The sequence below is a fragment of the Sus scrofa genome, chromosome 10, assembly GCF_054392235.1.
Source record: "Sus scrofa isolate SSC_HxYL_T2T_F1_AM1 chromosome 10, Sscrofa_HxYL_maternal_Yorkshire_Landrace_v2.0, whole genome shotgun sequence".
Classification (NCBI taxonomy): domain Eukaryota; kingdom Metazoa; phylum Chordata; class Mammalia; order Artiodactyla; family Suidae; genus Sus; species Sus scrofa.
In genome coordinates this window covers 68,714,512-68,736,290 of record NC_139392.1, presented here as the reverse complement: position 1 = coordinate 68,736,290, position 21,779 = coordinate 68,714,512, and the positions used below count along the sequence as shown (strand labels likewise).

The 21,779-nt window shown below is 36.9% G+C and overlaps 1 protein-coding gene and 1 long non-coding RNA gene across 42 annotated transcripts in view; both read right to left on the bottom strand.

Annotated features, from left to right (window-relative positions):
* Positions 1–21,779, bottom strand: part of ZEB1 (zinc finger E-box binding homeobox 1) — a 203,367-nt gene that overhangs the window by 178,119 nt on the left and 3,469 nt on the right. The window lies entirely within an intron of this gene.
* LOC146399495 (uncharacterized) lies at positions 7,209–12,949 on the bottom strand. Its single transcript, XR_014817862.1, has 2 exons — positions 9,755–12,949; positions 7,209–8,449 (listed from the first exon to the last, which is right to left on the bottom strand). It is a non-coding gene; the product is annotated as an uncharacterized LOC146399495 (long non-coding RNA).

Sequence of the window (21,779 nt, the reverse complement as noted above, 5' to 3'; positions counted from 1 at the left end):
TACTCTGAGTACTTTGAGGCTTTCCAATAAGACTGTTCATATCCAGGAGGGAGTGAACCCAAGCTATTTTTGCCTTTTCAGCCACCCAGATCTAGCCTCTAATCATGTTCCAAAGATGGGAGTCAAGGAGTTCCCTGGTGGCCTACTGGTTAAGGACCTGGCATTGTCACTTCTGTGGCATAGGTTCAATCCCTGGCCTAGGAACTTCTGCATGCCACTGGCATGGCCAAAAAAAAAAAAAAAAAAAAAAAAAGGCTGGGAGTCAAAGAAACTGACATTCATCTCTCCCACCCTGTCATTCCTCATCTGCACATCTCCACACAATGGTGCCTCCTTTACTGAGGGCTGGGTCATCATCTTCCTCTCCACCTCAATTTCTACTGTGCCCCAGACTATTTCAGCATCTACCCAGATGCTTACAGAGCTTCCACAATGAACATCCTCTACCCTACTCAATTCCACAGATCTGGCCCTCTGCCACCACCCAGACCAACTCCACCTCAAATGCCAACACTGAACCCCGACTGCCCCTCCCCTTCTTTGTCTCTCATGGCTTCCTTCCCACCATGGACAGTCCTAGAATACCTCGATTCTCTACCAGCTCCCACCTGGCTCACCTCCTTCCCTACTTGTTCTATCACTAAATAGCCTGAATTACTTAATCTTTCCCTGCCCAGTTTCCACAGCCATAAAATGGGAATAATACTATGTACCTCGCACATTTATTCAACAAGGTCAGGCCCCAAATATGGAAGACAACAAAACGTACTCCCTTCCCCCACCAAACTCACATTACAGACCCTCCTAGAACGATGGTCGTTGTGAGGATTTAATGAGGTAATATTCATAAAAAATAATGCACAGCATATAATATGCAATATTTGCCACAGCTGATCATCTACACTGTGCTAACTTCAACACATTACTGTTCCTAAACTCCTAACTTTTCACTGTACCAGCCTGGTAAAACCACAGTTCTAGATTAATGCTGCATTCTGGCCTCTATCGCTCCTTTAGGCTTCAGAGGGCATCACGACTATATCCATTTGCTCTTTTAAGAATGTGGCTCATAGCTCCAGTCTCCACTGGATCCTTGGGCCAGCTCACTGATTATTTTTTCTTTTTTTTTTTAAAGAGTATAGTTGATTTACGGTGTTGTGCCAGTTTCTGCTATATAGCACAGTGACCTAGTTTTATATACATATGCACACACACACATTCTTTTTCTCATACTCTCTTCCATCATGTTCTATCCCAAAAGTCTGGACATAGTTCCCTGTGCTGTACACTAGGACCCCATTGCTTATTCATTCCAAATGTAGTAATTTGCATCTACCACCCCTCAACTCCCTGTCCATCCTACTTCCTCCGCTCTCCCCCTTGGCAACCACAAGTCTGCCCTCCATGTCTGTGATCTGTTTCTGTTTTGTGGATAGTATCATTTGCGCCATATTTTAGATTCAACATATAAATGATATCATATGGTATTTGTCTTTCTCTTCCTGACTTATTTCACTCAATATGAAAATTTATAGTTGCATCCGTGTTATTGCAAATGTCATTATTTTGTTCCTTTTTATGACTGAGTAGTATGCCATTGTATATATGTACCACATCCTCTTAATCAATTCATCTATCAATAAACATTTAGGTTGTTTCCATGTCTGGGCTATTTCAAAGAGTGCTGCAATGAACAAAGGGATGCATGTGTCTTTTTGAATGAAAGTTTTGTCTGGATATGTGCCCAGGAGTGGGACTGCTGGATCATATGGAATTTCTTTAGTTTTCTGAGAAACCCCCATACTGTCAAGAACTAGGCAAGAATATCCACTTTCACCACTGTTATTCAACATAGTTCTGGAAGTCCTAGCAACAGCAATCAGAGAAGAAAAAGAAATAAAAGGAATCCAAATTGGAAAAGAAGTACAACTATCATTGTTTGCAGATGATATGATTCTTTATCTAGAAAATCCTAAAGACACTATGAGAAAACTGTTACAGCTCATCAATGAATTTGGTAGAGCTGCAAGATACAAAATTAATACACAGAAATTGACTGCGTTTCTATATACTAACAATGAAAGATGAGAAAGAGAAATTAGGGAAACCATCCCATCTACCATCACATCAAAAAGAATAAAATACCTAGGAATAAACCTACCTAAAAAGACAAAAGACCTGTACTGTGAAAATTGTAAGATGCTGCTGAAAGAAATCAAAGATGACACAGATTGAAAGGTATGCCATGCTCTTGTATTGGAAGAATCAATGTTGTTAAAATGAATATACTACCCAAGGCAATCTATAGATTCAGTGCCATCCCTATCAAATTACCAAAGACATTCTTCACAGAACTAGAGCAAAATACTTTAAAATTTGTATGGAAACACAAAAGACCCCGGAATAGCGAAAGCAATATTAAAAAAAAAAGAAAATCAGAATGGGAGGAATAAGGCTCCCTGTATTCCACTTGTTCTTGATTGGTTCCCCCTCTCTTCTGTGGGGCTTCTCTTTCTCAGCTTGACTCGGATACACGGCTTCTCCCCAAGATCCTGTCTTGACCTTTTCTGTGTCCTCAACCCACATGGTTTCCTGTAAGGGCTCATGACTTCAATCACCCTGACACACTGTCCTGTCCAGCCCCAGGACATCCCAAAGCATCAGACTCAAAAAGTCAACTACCTCAGTAGACCTCAAACTCAAAATGCCTCAAATGACTGCTTCAGCTTCTCAATGGATCCTTATACAACCATGTGCTCCCTGGTCAGTGTCACCACCATCTGTACAGTCACCTCATGCAGTCAGGGTTAATCTTATCTACTCCTGCCCCACTGGCCATTTCCAAACATCAATCCTACTGAATTTCCTATTAACCAACAACAATGTAGAGCCTAGTATCTATTCCTTCTTCTCCATTTCTATTAACACAGCCCTAGTTTAAGTCCTCATCAGCTCTGATTAAGCCAACTTTCCAAATGGCCTCTCTGCCTCCAGTCTATTACCACCCACAACAGCCACCAGAGAAATCCATTAAACTGACTGCAATCAAATCAGCCCCTGCTTAAAATTCTTTAATGGCTTCCCAAACACAGGATGAGAGATGAAGTTCAAGCTCCTAAAAATGGCATAAAAAGCTTTCCACGATCTGGCTCCAAACCTCCCACCCTGTCAGTCCCTTATTTATATTCCCACCAACACATGTGCTGTTTCTCACCAAAGGGCTCTTCTTCTCCCCCAGGTTCATCCTCTGCTCCCCTCCCCACCCCTGCCTCACTTCAATGCTCAGACGCACAGACACGCAAATACAAACTCTCTCTCTGATCCTTCAATATTCAGTTCCGACATTATCTCTTTCAGTAATTCTTTCTTTGGCCAGTCTTTCCATTTCTTTATATTAAAGTTAATGTACTGTATTACAAATATCTGTTTCTGGGACTCTATCCATTATCTGACTGTGAGTTCTCCTGGGTAAAGGACCACAGCTTTATCCATCCCTGTATTCCTAGCAATCAGCACAGTGTCTACAACACAGAAGGCAATCATTAAATGTTTGTTACATAGGACTGTCTAATCTCATACCAAGAACAGCAAGTAAGCCATCAAGTACCAGACTGTAAAATTATATAAAAAACTGACAATGAAAAATTAAGTGATTTATTTTTCCTTTCTGAATGTTAAGTACTTTTACTGAAATGTTATGAATGGAACTTAAAGATCAGCGGCAGCTCCATTCAACAAAAACAAGGCTTTTAAATTGTTATAGTTTACCCCTCAAATGGTTTCAAGTCTGTACCAAAAGAATAAGTTAATAATTCATAAAATATATCCCTAAGTGTTTTGACATCTGCAAGAGGTATCTTGTGCCAAAAGCAGGATGAGCTTGTTGGGGAAGGGAGTTACAACACGAAGTTATAAAACCCTTGAATTTGCATGGACATTTTTATAAGCTAGTATCAGATTCTCAAAAGGTTGTGGCCCTCAGTGGGTTAGGAACTGTCACTCAGGAGTTCCTGTTGTGGCACAGTGGAAATGAATCTGACTAGCATCCATGAGGAGGCTGGTCTGATTCCTGGCCTCGCTCAGTGGGTTAAGGTCCCGTGTCACCATGAGCTGTGGTGGAGGTCGGAGACACGGCTCGGATCTGATGTTGCTATGGCGTAGGCCAGTGGCTACAGCTCCAATTTGACCCCTAGCCTGAGAACCTCCATATGCCGCAACTGCGGCCCTAAAAAGACAAACAAAACCCAAAACAAAAAACACCTGTCACTCAAAAGAATTTGTCTGATTCTTCTCTTTGCCTAGTGACTTATTTCCGAATATTACTACTAGCTTTTTCACAAATCACTTACCATTGCCCGATACTCTCTATTCACAGTCTAACTCTATTTTATTACAAGAATTTTCCCAAAGTATGTCAAAATCCTTGAATCATATACTGCTTTCCAAATCTATACATGCCACAATTAAAATTTCTTATTTTAAATTATGACTCCATCAACTCATCTTTGGAAGAAGAAAGCAAGCCCACTCTTACCATTTGTGTACACAGTTACATCTGCGATTAGACTTACAGATACTCTGGCCCACCTACTTTTCTCAGCACATGAATACATACACATGGACACAAGTTTCAGTCAAGAGTAAATTTAAGCAATGCCTAGAAACATATCATCCATTCGTATTACTTTTTACATTCTAGATAAAAGAACCAACCTGTGTCTCCGTGTCCTCAGCTATAAAATAAAGATAACAATGTCCTCCTCAGAGGCTTGGAATACAGATTAAATGAGTTAGTATTTTACAGTGCTTAGAATAGTGCCTGCACATAAAACTACTAAGTGTTTAACAAAACAAAATGGTAACATTTTGAAACAAAATATTATATCCACAAATGCAACTGTAAGAATAAAAGACATCATATGTTTTTAAGTTACAAAAACATAAAGTAAGGCAAGGCCTTTCTCAAACCTTTTAAAATGTGGTCAATAAGGAGAAAATACATGAAAGTAGAAAAACATATAAATGCAGTACTTAGAAAAAATGTGAAAGAATTAAAGTTATCCATACCCCTGAAGTAAATGAACACATCTCGGAGTTACGTCACAACAAGCAGTAGAAAGTACTACACTCTATTAGATACAAAGATCATATAAAAAATTCAATGTATCCAAAGAAATTGACATTTGAGAAGTCACAAAGATTAAATGTACATATATAGGAAATACACAGCAAATACTGCACTCTCCCTCCAAAATAATTTACTTTTCATTTTCCAGTTACTATCTTCAATTAAATATTGATGACCAGTAACTGTGACTAACTATATCAATAATTATTATTAAATACTAAAAATAATTCTATAAAGTTTAAAGTATAAAGAATACAATAAGTATTTGAGTATTCACCATCCATTTTTTTAAAGAAATATTATCTGACCTCTTACATCTAATCTACTCTGTGTTCCTCTCCAAACTAATGTGATTCACTCATCCCTAAATTTTATATTCACCATTCCCTTTTGAGTTGTTACTGTACTTCTATCCTTAAATGATATACTACTTCACTTTGCACATTCTTAAATTTTATATAAATGGAAATCATCCTTATATGATTTGTTTTGGCCCAGCGGTATATTCTTCAGATAATCCATGTTGTTGAGCACAGCAGTTATTCACTCATTTTCAGTATGGTATAGTATTCCATTGTCCGAATATAACACTATGCATCCTACTATTGATCTGACTTTGGGTTGTTGTTTTGTTACTATGAACAGAGCTGTGTGAACAATTATACACATCATCACTGTGTAAAGGTTTCTCTAAGACATTCTTCGGGTTGTGTAAAGGTTTCTCTAAGACATACTTCAGGGTGGAGACACTGGACATGTGCATCTTCATCTTTAGCTAATGATGCCTTGTTTTTCTAGTGGATGCACCAATTAACATCACCAACAGCACTGTCTGTTCCAGTTGCTCCATATTTACATGAACAGAATACCATTTGGAGTTCCCTTTGTGGCTCAGTGGTTAACAAACCCAACTAGGATCCATGAGGACGCGGGCCTTGCCGTGATCTGTGGTGTAGGTCATAGATGCAGCTCGGATCCTGCGTTGCTGTGGCTGTGGAGTAGGTTGGCAGCTGTAGCTCCAATTTGACCTCTAGCCTGGGAACCTCCATATGGTGCAGGTGAGGCCCTAAAAGGCAAAAATTAAAAAATTTTTAAAAATTTAAAAAGAAATACCATTTTGCTTTTAATTTTTGAGGCTCTAGGAGCAATGAAATGCCATCTCATTGTGGCTTTAATACGGTTTTAATCTGCACTTCTTTGATTACTCATGGGGTTGAATAGCTTATGTTTACTGGCCAAACAACTTTACTCTTTTATGAAGTGCATATTCAAGTCCTTTGCCTAGTTTTCTATTAAGTTGTCTGTCTTTATTTCACTGTGTGGCAGATCTTTAAATGTGCTGAATACTGATCCCTACTTTATGATAGCTATTGGTGAAAATAAATTATTAAACTTGATGTAGTCATGTTTGCCCATCTTTTGTTCTATGTTTTAGGCATTTTTATCTTATTTATTCAAAGTCATGAAAACATCCTGTTATCTTCAGAAAGTGGTGTAGGTTTTATCTTAACTAGAGATTTAGATCTATAATCCAACAGATTTGTCTAAATAATATGAGGTAACAATCCAACCCAATTTGTTTCCATTTAATTAACCGACTACCCCAACCGAAAGAGCCATCCTATCTCCACTGACTGGCAATACCAGTGCTATTCCTGATCAAGCTTCCTTAATGAGTATGTTCTACTACCTCTTGGATAGTTTGGAGAACTCGCTAGTAACCTGTATGGAGCCAGTATTTTTCTTTGTGAGAGTATTTTTCCTTTATGTTTTAAGACCATTCAATTTTCTATTCCTTCATGAGCCAATCAATATGAACTATATTTTTCTAGGAATCTGTCCATTCAATCTAAGCCTTCAAATTACATTAGCATAAAGATGACCATTCCTGAAACATCTGCTGTAACATCCCTTTCTTTACTGCAGAAGTGTACTGCTCTATGACTTCTTTCTTTCCTTGATTATTCTTGCCAGCGGTCTTCAATTTTGTTAGTCTTTTCAAATAATCTATTTCTGGTTGCACTGTTTCCACTCTGATTTACTTTTTGATTTTCTATTTCATTAACTTATATTTATTTCCTTTTTGCATCAATTGAAGGAATACTTTTATTCTTCTAATTTTTAAGAATTCATTTCTTCTTCAGTCTTTCACCCTATAAGCATTAAAGTTCACAAATTTCTATAAAGTATCACATTAGCTGTATCATACAAGTTCTGACATAGAGTATTTTATTACTGTTAAATGACAAATATTTTCTAAAGTTCCTTATGTTTCTTTATCCCACAAGTTATTTATAATAATACACCCTCATTTCCAAATAGACAGGGAAGTTATGTTGTTACATAAATTATGTACTTACAGTTAATGGCACTATAAACAGAGAATGAAGCATGATGCCAATATACTGAAATTTATTAAAACTGGCTCGGAGTTCCCGTCATGGCTCAGTGGGTAACGAATCCGACTAAGAACCATGAGGTTGCAGGTTTGATTCCTGGCCTTGCTCAGTGGGTTAAGGATCCGGTGTTGCCATGAGCTGTGGTGTAGGTTGCAGATGAAGCTCGGATCCCGCGTTGCTGTGGCTGTGGCACAAGCCGGCATCTATAGCTCCAATTAGACCCCTAGCCTGGGAATCTCCATATGCCACAGGTGCGGCCCTAGAAAAGGCAAAAAGACAGGGGGGAAAAAAAACTGGCTGTATTTGACCAGAATATTATCAGTTTTTTTAAATGTGCCCCATGTGATTTAAACAAGTTTTTAAAGGAATTTTTTAAAGATTTCTGAAACAGTGTTCTATAAATGCTGATACTAAAATCTTCTGTATTTTTGTTAATTGTTCTCTGCTTATTCCAACACTGATAAGCAGAGAAATTATTTCAAATTTATTAAAAATTAGTTTAAATCTCTCTTTAATAAAAGAGATTATTTTAAATAGCTTACAATGCTGGTGGATTTGCCTCTTTTTTTCTGTGGCCCTATTTTTTGCTTAATATATTTTGAAAGCATATTATCAGGTACATACCCATTTTAAATTACCATTCCTTTTATCATTATTTGGTAACCCTTACTCTCTAGGATAGTTGTTCCCCCAAATCAACTTCACCCAATATTAATAGCCACATAATGCAACCTTTCTTTAATAAGTATTGTCAGGCACATCTTTTTTTAAAATCCCTTTTATCTATGAGTTTTTTGTTTGTTTTTTGTTTTTTGTCCTTTCTAGGGCTGCACCCATGGCATACAGAGTTTTCCATGCCAACAGCCTATGCCACAGCCACAGCCACGCAGGATCTGAGCCTCATCTTCAACCTACACCACAGCTTATGGTAACGCCGGATCCTTAACCCACTGAGGAAGGCCAGGGATCGAACCCACAACCTCATGGTTCCTAATCAGATTCGTTAACCACTGAGCCATGATGGGAACTCCGACTTTTTTTTAATATTCTTTTTAAAGGCATGTTTCCTATAAACAGTGTTTAACTGGATTTTATTATTTTATCCAATCTGACAATCAGTTTCTGTTAACATGAACAATTTGTCAATTTATATGCATTGTAATTTCTAATATATTTGCACTTATTATCACTATCTTATTTTGTACTTTCTACTGTTATTCTCTTTTCTATGTTTCTTTTCTTCTCCTTCCTGGTCTCTTTATTAGGTTATTTTTTTCTATCTCCCTCCTCTAGTAGTTTGGAAAATACACATACTATTTCTAAATATTCATTCCTTATCTTAGAAATTTTCACATGAATACTTTCCAAAGGCTACAGCTTATCAGTAAGGTTACCCTGACTCCAAGCTTTACACAGTGCCTACTCCCAGCCTTATTTGCCATCTCCTGGGTTCTCCATCCTTGTATCTCAGACCTTCCGCACCTACCTTCCTAACTGGTGAGATTACAGTGATCAGAAACTGGGAGAACCTAATGGTGGAAGTATGACCATAACTGTTAACTGACCGCTGACTCAACCCAATACACTAAGGACAGACAGCAACTCCAGCCGCTGCACAACTCAGGTGACCACGAACAAGTGGGGGTTATTGTGGCCATGAAACCTTGAAAACAGTTCACACCTTGCTCCCCTCCCCACAATGATGTGAGAAAAAGAACGCTTAACTGCCAAAGAACAGCCTTCCCAAGTCTGCCCTTCTGCCTTACAGCATTTTTGAGTTTAGTACAGTAAAATTCCATACTCTTCTACTATGAAAAAGGGCAAGAGGATGCTCTTCACCCAAAAAAAATCAGCTTGATATGGTCAAAGATAAAATTAGAGCATTTTATAACAATTAAGTCTTAACTATTGTCACACATGGTATATAAGGTAAATTAAACATATACATATGATACAAAAGGGTACAAATGTGTACTAGCAAAATGAAGTTACATACTGATTAAAAAATAGTTTAGGAGTTCCCGTCGTGGCTCAGTGGTTAACGAATCTGATTAGGAACCATGAGGTTGTGGGTTCAATCCCTGGCCTCGCTCAGTGGGTTAAGGATCCAGCGTTGCCATGAGCTGTGGTGTAGGTTGCAGATGTGGCTCGGATCCCGCATTGCTGTGGCTCTCGCATAGGCCAGTGGCTATAGCTCCAATTAGACCCCTATCCTGGGAACTTCCACATGTCATGGGAGCAGCCTTAGAAAAGGCAAAAAGACCAAAAAAAAAAAAAAAAAGTTTATAACATGGAGCACAAAAGCCCCCTTGATTAACATACAAATTAGGTCAAGTGTGAAATATTTAGAAAACATGTATGAATAAGATGGTATTTTTTACACAAGAATTATTAACTTAGTGGTTGAAACATGATAAAGTGTATTTCCTTAGCACCTGGTCTAGAAAAAGAGGCACTGGTTTTAATCTATCCTGTAGCATACAGTGTAATGTTACAAAAAAAGTATGAAAATTTTTTAGTTTAATAAGAAAAACCATATACCTGTCCTACAGATATTTTGAATCAGAAACATTCAGTAAATAGTTTTATTTTATTTGGAATCTCAAAGTTCTGTAGGTGCCTAGTTATTTCAATGTAGACAATAAAATAGCCAGCTTGCTTATCAACCTCATTTTTCATAAGCAAACAGATACTGGATCATGCCAGCCAAAAAAAATGGTGAGCATCATCTAGCTTATTTTATCATATATCTATGGTGGACAACTGAAAACCAAGTACATACAACAGGTTCACAAGATAGAGCTCTGTAAAGAATCATTATTACAGTGCCAGAAAAACACAGAGGGTTTTACATCCTTGGAGAACCATAATTAAAGGCAATAAAATCATCACTGACTTACAAGATAAAAAATACAAAATTTCTCGTGAAAGTGCAGAGCTCAGAAACGGCCAACTTGCGCACAGATTTTAGTGATCAACTCCAACCAGGGCCACTTATGCTTGCAGTAAAATAAGTCTTTCATTCACATGATGGCAAAGCGGTAGTAATGACTGTGGTGGCGCCGCACCATTTTGGAGCAATTATGATGGGACTCTATCAGCATTACAGGGCATACAAGAAGAAACTCAGGAAAACAGGAAAAATCAGCTTTTACTTTTATAGCTTTCCCCATTTTTAGTAAAGCATATTTATTCCTGAATTACAGTTAATACATAAAGAAGATAGGATGATGAATTGTAGAATCATCTCACTCTCTGCTTTAAGACTTCTGGCAATTCTCCATCACTTCCAAAATAAAATCCAATCGTGGCAATAAAAAGCTTTTTCTGTTTGCTTCCTACCTAATTCATCTCTAGCCATTCTTCCAAGTCACCCAACAGAGTTTGACCAGACATGACTCGGAGGTCCCACAATAAGTTGGTGTGAGTGTGTGTGATGCTTTTGTGCGTACAATTCTCTGTCTGGAATATTATTCTCCACATCTTTACTAAAATAACCCATACACATCCTTTAAGGTACGGCCATCCCCTCCATGTGTGTGGGACAGAAAACCACATCAGTTACCAACTATATTCTAAAGGTTTAGTTTCTCTCTGTTTCTTCCCTAGTACAATGTAAGATTTTCAGGGACACATCCTGTATTTTTCACTCTGTCTCACTGCCTTGTGCACTGTAATCCATCATACCTATTCTACAGATGAACAAACTTGGGCCCAAACACACTGAATTATTTTCCCAATTTCACAGGCCAATTAATGGCAGATTTAATATTAGAATCTAAGACTTGTATCTTCCACTTCAATGCTCTTTCCATAAATGCACCTAAGGACATCAGAAGGAATTATGCGTTAATATCTACCTGTTCAAGCCAAACACAGAGCTAAATGGAGTATAAAAAAGTGAAGAGCTTTAAAAATAAGATACAAGTTAGTGATAATGGATTTTCAAGGAATAGGGATAGGCGATAAGATAAACAGAAAAGTTAGAAAGAAAAATACTAGCTTAAAAATAAGAATCATGTGAGAGTTAGTACAGAGACATACACACTTTTAAGACACAAAAAAGATAAACATTAGTAAATAAATGTATCCATAGTCAACTTCAAAGTACTAAACATTTTTTCTTTAAACAAAATGAGAGGTAAAGTAAGTAGCTTAAGGTCAACAAGGTCAAGCATTTATGCCAAGGTAATGGGCATGATAATAATTTATGCCAACGTAAGAGGAAAGCAGGTTTATTTGGTGCGTATGTTATCTTTCATGGAAAAAAGTTATAGGAAGCAATATTTCAACTTATGAAAAAATCATCAGTCTAAGAAGCATGGACTGAAAAAATCTCTCAATTGCAAAGTAAAAATAACATTAACCAACTCAGATGTATATACTTTTAAATATATAAATATTATAAGATACATAAAAAACCTGAATAGTCTTTCAAGTTACCTTTGGGCAGAGGGAAGCACGGAACAACCACATGTACCCAGTGCACTGAGAAGCAGTAAAGGGCTGCGGCTCAAGGCACAGACTCTAAAAGTGGGATTCAACTGCCTATTACCTGTGGCACCTTGGGTAAACTACTTCATCTCTGCCTGTTCCCTCATCTACAAAATGGGTCTAAAAACAGTAACAGGATTATCGTGAAGATCAAATGAGCTAGTAAATGTAAAGCATTCAGAACAGCACCTGGCACCCGAAGGGCAGGTAACCGTACATGCTACGTTGTCCCTACCTGGCCACCACCTGCTGGCACACTAAGATGGGCAGACAGCCTCTGTTCTAAAGAAACCCTAGTCAGGGAGGGAGGATGGCAGAGAACATACCATAACACTGTAGAATAAGCATAATGATGTAAGCATAAAGATATTCAAAGTGTGGAGTTCCTGTTGTGGCTTAGCGATAACGAACCTGCTAGTGTCCATGACGATGTGAGTTCTGTCCCTGACCTCGCTCGGTGGGTTAAGGATCTGGCATTGCCGTAAGCTGTAGTGTAGGTCGTAGACATGGCTCGGATTCTGTGTTGCTGTGGCTGTGGCTGCTGCTCCTATTCGACCCTTAGCCCAGGAAGGGAACTTTCATATGCTGAGGGTGCTGCCCTAAAAAGCAAAAACAAACAAAAACAGAGAGAGAGAGAGACATTCCAGGTGTAACACAGAGAAGGTAACTAATTTTCTCTGGCAAATGGGAAAGAGATCAGGGGAAGATTTTTTATTTTTTTATTTTTTTTTTTTGGTTGCACATGAGACATGCAGAAGTTCCCGAGCCAGGGACTGAACCCATACCTCAGCAGCTACCCAAGCCGACACCAGATCCTTAGCCCACTGTGCCACAGGAGAACTCCAGGGAAAGCATTTTAGAGGAAGAAGTATTTGAGATAAATCCCTGTCTGCCTTTCAAAACATACCAAAATGAAGAAAAGTACCTTTCAGGCAGAGGGAACCAAAGCACATCCAAAGGCAAGGAGGAACCCCAGAGGTGGGAGGAGGTGGTCAGCAAAGAGAGGAAAGAAACAGCAGGGGCAGGATCACACGTCAGAACCTGGTAGTCATGCTGAGGACCTTACTTTTGTCCAGTAACTTAATAAAGACCCAACGAAGGGGTCTAGCATGGGTGATGGGACTTTTTTCCCCCACAAAAATGAGACTTTTTCTCCACAAAGATGATTTTGGCAGCAGCCTGCAAGACAGACAAAAGTAAGGAGAAACAACAGGCTCATCTAAGAGTACAGTGCTAAGTTTATCATGAAAGCCAGTTGGGAAATGGGAATCCAGGAAGAAAGCATTCATTCAGCTCAACTATGGTTGCTCTCTTCAAGTATCTTTCTGAGTCTCCATGAATTAAAAGGACATAAAAAATTAGAAAACACTGACTAGACACAACGAGACCACCCTCAGTTTAAAAATGTACAAAACCAGGAAAGTAGGAGTTGTATTTCTCTACAATCATGAGCTTTGACTCTTAGTTGGGCTCTGAAAAATATTGTTAAAAAACTCAAACAGAAATTCCCATGCTGAATATTGATGAGTAAGATCAAGTTTTTGTCAAGTGCAAACTACTCGAGGCTATCTCACAGGCTCGTAGATGAAGATCAAAACAAGATCCATACAAAATGAACCTAAAATGCATCATAGACCTAAATGTTAAAAATGTAACTTCTTAAAAAAACATAGGAGTAAATCTTCAATGGGCAAAGACGTCCTAGGATATAAAAAGCACAAAAACTAGAGTAATAAAATTATCAATTGGACTTCATCAAAACTTAAAACTTTTGCACTTCAAATGTACCATTAGGTTAAAATACAAACCACAGATAGGAAGAAAATATTTTAAATATCTACATGCAACAAAAAACTTGGATCCAGAATAACTCATAACTCAAAAATAAAAAGGTAAGCAACCCAATTAAAAGCAGACAAATGATTAGAACATTTCACAAAACAAATGACCAATCATTATAACAAAAGATACTCAAACATCATTCATTATCCATGAAATCCAAAATAAAACCAAAAGGATACTACCATCCATCTACTGGAATAGTTAAAATTTAAAACATGGACAAATGTTTGCAAGCATTGGAGCAACTAGAACTTTCATACATTGTAAAATGTGAGATGTTTACAAGCACTTTAGAAACCAGTTTGGCAGTTTCTCGTGAAGTTAAACATGTACTTACTACATGAGCCAGCAATTCTACCCAAGAGAAACACAAGCACATATCCACATGAAAATATGAATGTGACTGCTCATAGCTCCTTTAATCTATAGCAAAGAACCTGAAACAACCACAATGTAGGCATACCACATTTTATCATATTTCACTTCACAGACACTGTATTTTTGAATTTTATTTTTACAAAGTGAAGGTTTGTGGCAACCTTGTAATATCAGGTGATGGTTAGACTGTTTCATCAATTCAATATTTAATTAATCTGCATTTTTTAGAGATTTTATTTTTTAATACTATTGAATACTTAATATAGCACTGTGTAAACATTTTATATGCACCATGACACCAAAAAGATTCATGTGAGGGAGTTCACATTGTGGCTCAGCAGGTTATCAACCTGACTAGTATCCATAAGGATGTGGGTTCAGTCCCCTCAGTGGGTTAAGGATCTGGTGTTGCTGTGACCTGTGGTGTAGGTCGCAGATGCAGCTCAGATCCCACACTGCTGCAGCTGTGGTATAGGTGGCTGAAGCTCTGATTCAACTCCTAGCTTGGGAATTTCCATATGCTGCAGGTGTGGCCCTAAAAAGCAAACAAACAAAAGCCAAAATCCATGTGACACACTTTACTGCAATATTCATCTTATTGTGGTCTGGAACTGAACATGCAGTATCGCTGAGGTCTGCCTGTAATAAGTCCATAATAGGTGAGCAAATGAAGCAATTCCATCACACCATGGAAGACTACTCAGCAACACACAAGGGATGAACTACTAATACAAGCAATAACATGGATGAATCTCAAAAACATTATGCTGAGCAAAAGAAAAGGAGAGAACACACCCTGTATGACTCTGTTTATAACAAACTCTAAAACAGTAAAACTAACCTCTAGTGATCAAAAACAGATCATTGGTTGCCTGGGCCAGAGGCAGGGAGGATGACCTCGAAGAGGTACAAAGGAGCTCTGGGGGTGCAGGAAACCTGTAATTCCATTGTGGTAGTGGCTACACAGGTTAGCACAGGTATGTCAGCACTCATCAAAATGTACATGCATACTGGTGTATGTAAATTATACCTCAAAGTTCATTAACACACACAAAAATACAGGACAGCATTTTAACTTTTGTCTTAGAATTGCTTTGATCTATTCCACAAGACCATCCTAGTTTTAGGAAGACATACAACTGTCTTCTTCAATATATTTCAAACTAAATGAATGAAATTATGAAAAGCTGTGGATGCCACACTCCTTAAGCTATGCAATAAGAGAATATAAAGTATAGCTTCCCTGGACTTGGCTTCTTTGTTTTATGCAACAGAACAACACTGGGACATTATCCTTGAAGTTCATGTCAACATTATATACAACGTATTACGGTGAAGTCTCTCTCAATATAATCCCCTTTAAAAAGAGTTCAAGGTGGCCTTCCTCAAGCTAAAAAAACATACACAGATAGCTATAAGACAAAGCTTTCGTGTGTATTACTATTCTATTACTGATTTAATAAATAGCCTGTCCTTAAGCCAGACAAACTAAGCAGTGTTTAAGGTCTAAGCTAAACAATGAACAAATTTTATAACATCATCCTTTTAGATGACAGTTAAAGTTAATTTTGAACAAGAGAATAAAAAATTGTCGGTTGATGCAAGATGTATTTACAACAATCTAATAATATAAAATTTCAAATATTTATTGAGTACTCAAAACATGTACTCAGTGCTTCATCGTCTCATTGAACCTTCCCAACTCTGGGGATATCATCCCCATTTAACATATGGGGGAATTCAAGCATAGGGAGACTAAGTAACTGGGGGCCAAGGTGACTGAGCTAGTAAATTACAGTGTCAACTCAAACCCTTAACCACTATGTTTGCTCCTCTTATGAAAGAAATGCTATGTTCAAAAAGTGAACCCCAGGTTTGTTAAAGACCTAAATATGAAAGGTAAAAGTGCAAAGCTATTAGAAGAAAATCCAAGAAAATATCTTTGCAGTTTATGGATTAGGAAGGACTTCTAACTACTGACAAAGACAATAATATGATAGACTTAAGTATATTAAAATTAGGAATTCCTACATCATAGTCAAAATCAAGGTGACAGGATTTACCATCTCAAATACACAAGGAATTCAGGGAAATCAACAAGAGATGGAAACCCAACCAAAAAGAAGGGCAAAGAGTGAGTATGAGTAAGCCAAACATGGAAAGGGAAATTCCAATGGCTAGCAAGGATACAAGAAATGATCAACCTCCCTAGCAAAGAAATATATATTAAAGCAACTACGATCTTCTATTTAACAACAACCAAATTAACCAAATGTAGATGTTGGACAATACCAAAAGCTGGCAAAAATGTGAGAAAATAGGAGTTTTTATATAACACTGGTGAAGGGAAAAATTGGCGGAGCTATTTTAGAAATAGTCTGGCAGAATTTAGTGACATTAAATATGTGACTCACTTAAATTCAGCACCACCACACCTGGTATATGTTCCCAGAGAAGCTCTTCCACAGCTACTGGCAACATGGGGAAAGGGCACTTTTTATTTGTTTGAATTTATTTGTACCCAAGAGCTGGAGTCAACCTAGGCATCCATCATTAGGGGAATTCATCAGTAACTGATAAGTGCTGATGCAAAGTATAAAATAGTGTAGTTAGAAGCAATGGCCTAGATGTACTTACAGTAACATGAACAGATCTCAAACAATGCTGAGCGAGGAAAGATAAAATATACAGCAAAACATCAATTAGATAGATGCAAAACACACAATGAATGCGGTATTTTTACAAGGATAGAGACCTGACCAAGAACTTACATAAGACACATTAGATCAGGTACAAGTGGGGGCTGGGAAGGACAGAGTGAACAGGGGTTGAGATAGGGAATGATGAGGGAAAATCACAACCCAACTAATGGTGCATGCCTCTCAGCACCCCCAACTAACTCCGCATCCGAAAATGTTTGCCGTGATGTCGTCACATCAGCTGTTAAACCTGAAAGACTTATGGGAACAGATTAGAACTCCCTTTTTTATGAGACGACAGAACGTTATACACAAAACATTCAGTTTTTATGCTGATAAATTTGAAAATTCACAGCACCTAGTTCTTCCTTGTTACCGTCATGGATCAAACGATTTAATAAAATGACTAGCTTGAGAAGCTGGAACCTAGTCCAAGCAAACTAGTAACAGGAACTTGGCAAAGTCCTTCTACCTCTTTGAATATGTTTGCTTATCTGAAAAAAATGGATTGGATGATTCTCCCAAACCCGTCCCACTCCACGATGTCATTTATTTTCTTAATTAATAGGTATTCATATTAAACTACTTTCTCTCTCCTCCAACTATTCCTGCCCTCACAAAAACAAACAAATTAAAAAAAAAACAAACAACAGTATCAAAATAAGATTTAGAAAAGCGATGTAGCAATAGGAGTGAAGAGCAGCTTAGTCTGTTAGAGTAGAAAGGAGAAAAACAAGAGATAAGTGATTTTCCAGGTATCTCGGTAAGATTAACTTGAGCCCAGGTTCAGGCGACCTACTCTTGAAGGGTTTTACTATTTGCTACTCCACACACCACTACTGCTCCTTCTCAAAACATATGTCAAAGTCTTATGGAGTTTCTACTGGAAGGCCCTAAATTTCAGCTTATCTGTATCAGTTTTCAGATTTAAAAAATGATGATCCCTAAAGGTCCCTTCCATATTAAAAATGTAAGATTCCAGGAGAATGATGAATGTTTTAAAACAACAAACCAGTCACATTCTGAGCATTTTACAAAAAACAAAACAAACCAAAAAAAAAAAAAGCATTCAATTAGAACAGTGGATTAAATGGATATAAAGCCTTAAAAATAAGGGAAATTAGAATATATTGTAGGTTGGTGACCATGAATAGTAACTGAGATAGCTAAAGAACAGTGGTGTCACATTTTATAAAAAGAAAATTGAAATCTGAATGTTTTAAATATCCTGAAAACTGAAATTAGAATATACCTAGAATTTTGAAATTGGAACATTTTAAAAGAGAAAAGAGATGCCTTGCAATACTTTTAAAATATAATAATTAACATGAGAAATTGACAGCATTATATTTATCTTCATTCCCATTTAATTTTAAATATGGATGGGGAAGGGGGAGGGGAAGGGGGGAATTAAGAGGTCACGAAACATCTGTTCCTAATAATTCCAGCACAGATGCAGTTGTTCCTGTAGGAGAGATGACAGAGGTCTCCCCAGGCTGCCACAGTGTAAGGCCTTCTACTAACAGCCCCAGTGCAGACCCCAAACTCCACACATCAAGTCTCAATAACTCCATAAAGCCGACTGTGAGGAGGAACGTGTATATGGACAATTAACTGCATCCCTACGTATACAGAGAACCTACACAAAATAACAAGAAAATGTTTAAAGAATAAATGAGAGAAAAATAACTTCTTAGAGCGTAAAAAATTAAGTATCTAATAACACTTCATAGCTATTAATACAACCATAGACTTGAATTCGACTTTTTTTTTTTTTTTTTTTGCTTTGCTTTTTGGAATCTTTCAGCTACACATAAATGATATACTCCAAAATATTTTAACAAAATTATTGATGTGAGTTGTTTTTTCTCTGAAAACATTCAAAGGCAAGTTTTACTTATTAGAGAGCATTTTGCTGTGCAAGTACCATAGTATTATTGCCATATTTTCCAGAAAACCAGTTTCAGGTTGACAAAGCAGCATAACCAGCCCCATCAAGGTTAAAATGTAGACATGCCCACAGCATACCTAAAATTTTTACTTGGTAAAACTGATGTCCTAAGAATGTTTCCTTTACAGATACATTTCGTCAAGCACTGTCCCATGGGATGTCTGTCAAAGGGTACAAACGTTCAATTATAACAGGAATAAATTCCAGGGAACTGATGCACATCATGGTGACTACGGTTCACAATACTGTGTACTCTACCAGAAAGGTGCCCTGAGAGGTTCACAATACTGTATACTCTACCAGAAAGGTGCCCTGAGAGTAGTTTTGATGTCCTCACCTTAACAATGACAAGGTGGTAATTATGTGAGGTAAAGGATGTGTTAACTAACCATATACTGTGGTAAACACTTTGCAATATAAATGTGTATCAAATCATCACACTGTACACCTTAAACTTACACAATGTTATATGTCCATTACCTCTCAATAAAGCTGGAAAAAAATGAAAAAGCCCACTGTCCCCTCCAAAGGAAAGATTATTTCCTACAGCAATGCTTGTAAATAGACCACATTTAAGTTTAACCAGGGTTTCTACAAAACTTTTTCTACTATGTGTATATCCTTTTTTGCTGATTTTAACATATACCTAGTTTAATGATTCAGCTAGTTATATGTGCAACACATAGCCTTTAAAAAGTATGTTTAAAAATTACTTTATTCTGTTTCCTAATCAGAGCACTCTTCTAGTTAAAAATTTTTAATTTTCTCTTCAATAATGAACTTTATATTTAGCTTATAACTCTATTAGAAATGAGCATACATTTCCCCATAAATTAATGATCATATTGCAAGGATTAAGAAACCCTTTCAGTCCCAAATACTGTTTCTACAATTTCATCAAACCCTCTGACCTCTGACTGCACTTCTGCACACTAATGCATATCTTCATACAAGGTCTGCACGACTTTTCTTCTCCCCTACTGCAATTCCCTGCAGGTAGTTAAGAGTAGCTAACAATATAATTCCACATGATATTGCATCTGTGTTTACATCTGTCTCTAATCACATGCTTAGAAGCGATTTACACAGGGGAAAGCAAAAATGGAGAAAAAAACCAAAATAAAAACACAACCATGAGAAATAATTATGTTGTTATTTTTAAAATATCATTCCCAATTTGATAGAATTTTCTCACCACATGCTTCAAAGCTATAAACACAGAGTATGGCATTTCAAAAATACTGGATATAAGAAAGAAAAAAGAACTAACCAAATATTTCATATGCTTTTTTATATCAGGGTCATCTTAACTAGTGATTGGTGCTTTCAATTTACAAGATAGTTTCAGTTTTGCTCCATGCACAACTATGTATGTCAGGGCTTTGTGGTACAGTTGCTCAGTTCATTAAAAAAAATAATAATAAGTGAACCAAATATACTGGCTCCTGAGCTCTAGGAATTAGGAGAACACCAAACTCATGAAATATGTCGGGACACATGAAACTATATTTACGTACCCACACCCAAACTCCTGAAGAGCCATGACACCCTAAAAAGAGAAACTTGCACAGGCTTACTTGATTAATTCCTACTTAACTCAAGATTAAAAAGTATCACTATTGTATTAGGGTTATGGTGTTGGTGCATTTATAGACTCAACATTAAAAATAATTAGGGAAGAAATACTTCTAACATTTGACCTAATGAAAGGCTCCCAAAAGTTTTCAGTTAACATTAACCTAATTATACAGACACAGGCCCAAAAGATGTAACTAAATACACTAAATCTCATGACATATACCAATTTACATTTATTGAAAAGAATTATTGGAATGCAAGCATACAATAATTAATAAACTACAGAGACTTCTATTTAAAACTTCAAAACAAATTTATATTCCCTAATTTACAATTGGTAAATTTAAAATGTATACACTACCTGATTCCAAATCTTAATTAGAAAGGGAAGGAAAAGATAGAATCTAAAAATCCCTGACCTCTGAGTGACCACTGGTCAACACCTTCAGTGGTTGTCTGCCAATCTATTATACTTTTAGTCCACGTAAGTTATGAAAAAAAAAATAATTACACAGTATTACCAATTTCCATTTTTCCTACCATATTAAAACAATTATTTTTTAATGCCTAAATACGTATTTCCAGGGGTCATATCATGAATAAAAAAGGAGGTTAAAAAATATAGGAAGTATGCAAAATAAAATATGGACAAATTATTACATATTCTTCTCTAAAGCTAATAACATAAAACAAAACTTTCTTTTAACAAGCAGTAATGCAGCTGGTCTAAAGCAAGACTAAACTGATGCAATCTCAGTTTCAAGATTTAAAAAGATTTAAAAATTTATAAAACCGTTGAAACTAAAACAAACCTACTTTCCAGTACCAGTGGACTAGAAAATGCTTATGCCTCATTTACCCAGAGCTAGTTTTAAATAACGCTAAGCCTCAGAACTATACCAAAGGTCCCTATCAAAGCAGAGTCCCAAATCAACAGCAGACAGACAGATTTCTGGTATTCCACACCAATAATCATTTTTGTTAGCATCCTCTACCGGTGGATTTCAAAGACAGCAAGTAGAAATGCAAATGACAGAAGGTATGTATCTAGTATTCCATCAAGAGTGAATTAATCAGTACGTGATCATGAGTAGCTATAGTACCTTTCTCAGAAAACATAAATAACCACACAAAGAGTAGAAGTGGAAAAATAAGACATATTTTTAAAATACAACAAAGCATTACATTATAAATGGTTAAAAAAAAATCATTTTAAGCCATTCTAATGCCCCTCCTTTAGAGATGACTAACATCATTACCATAAAGTTACTACATAAGGTCTGATGCTCTGGCCAAACCTTGCTCTATTG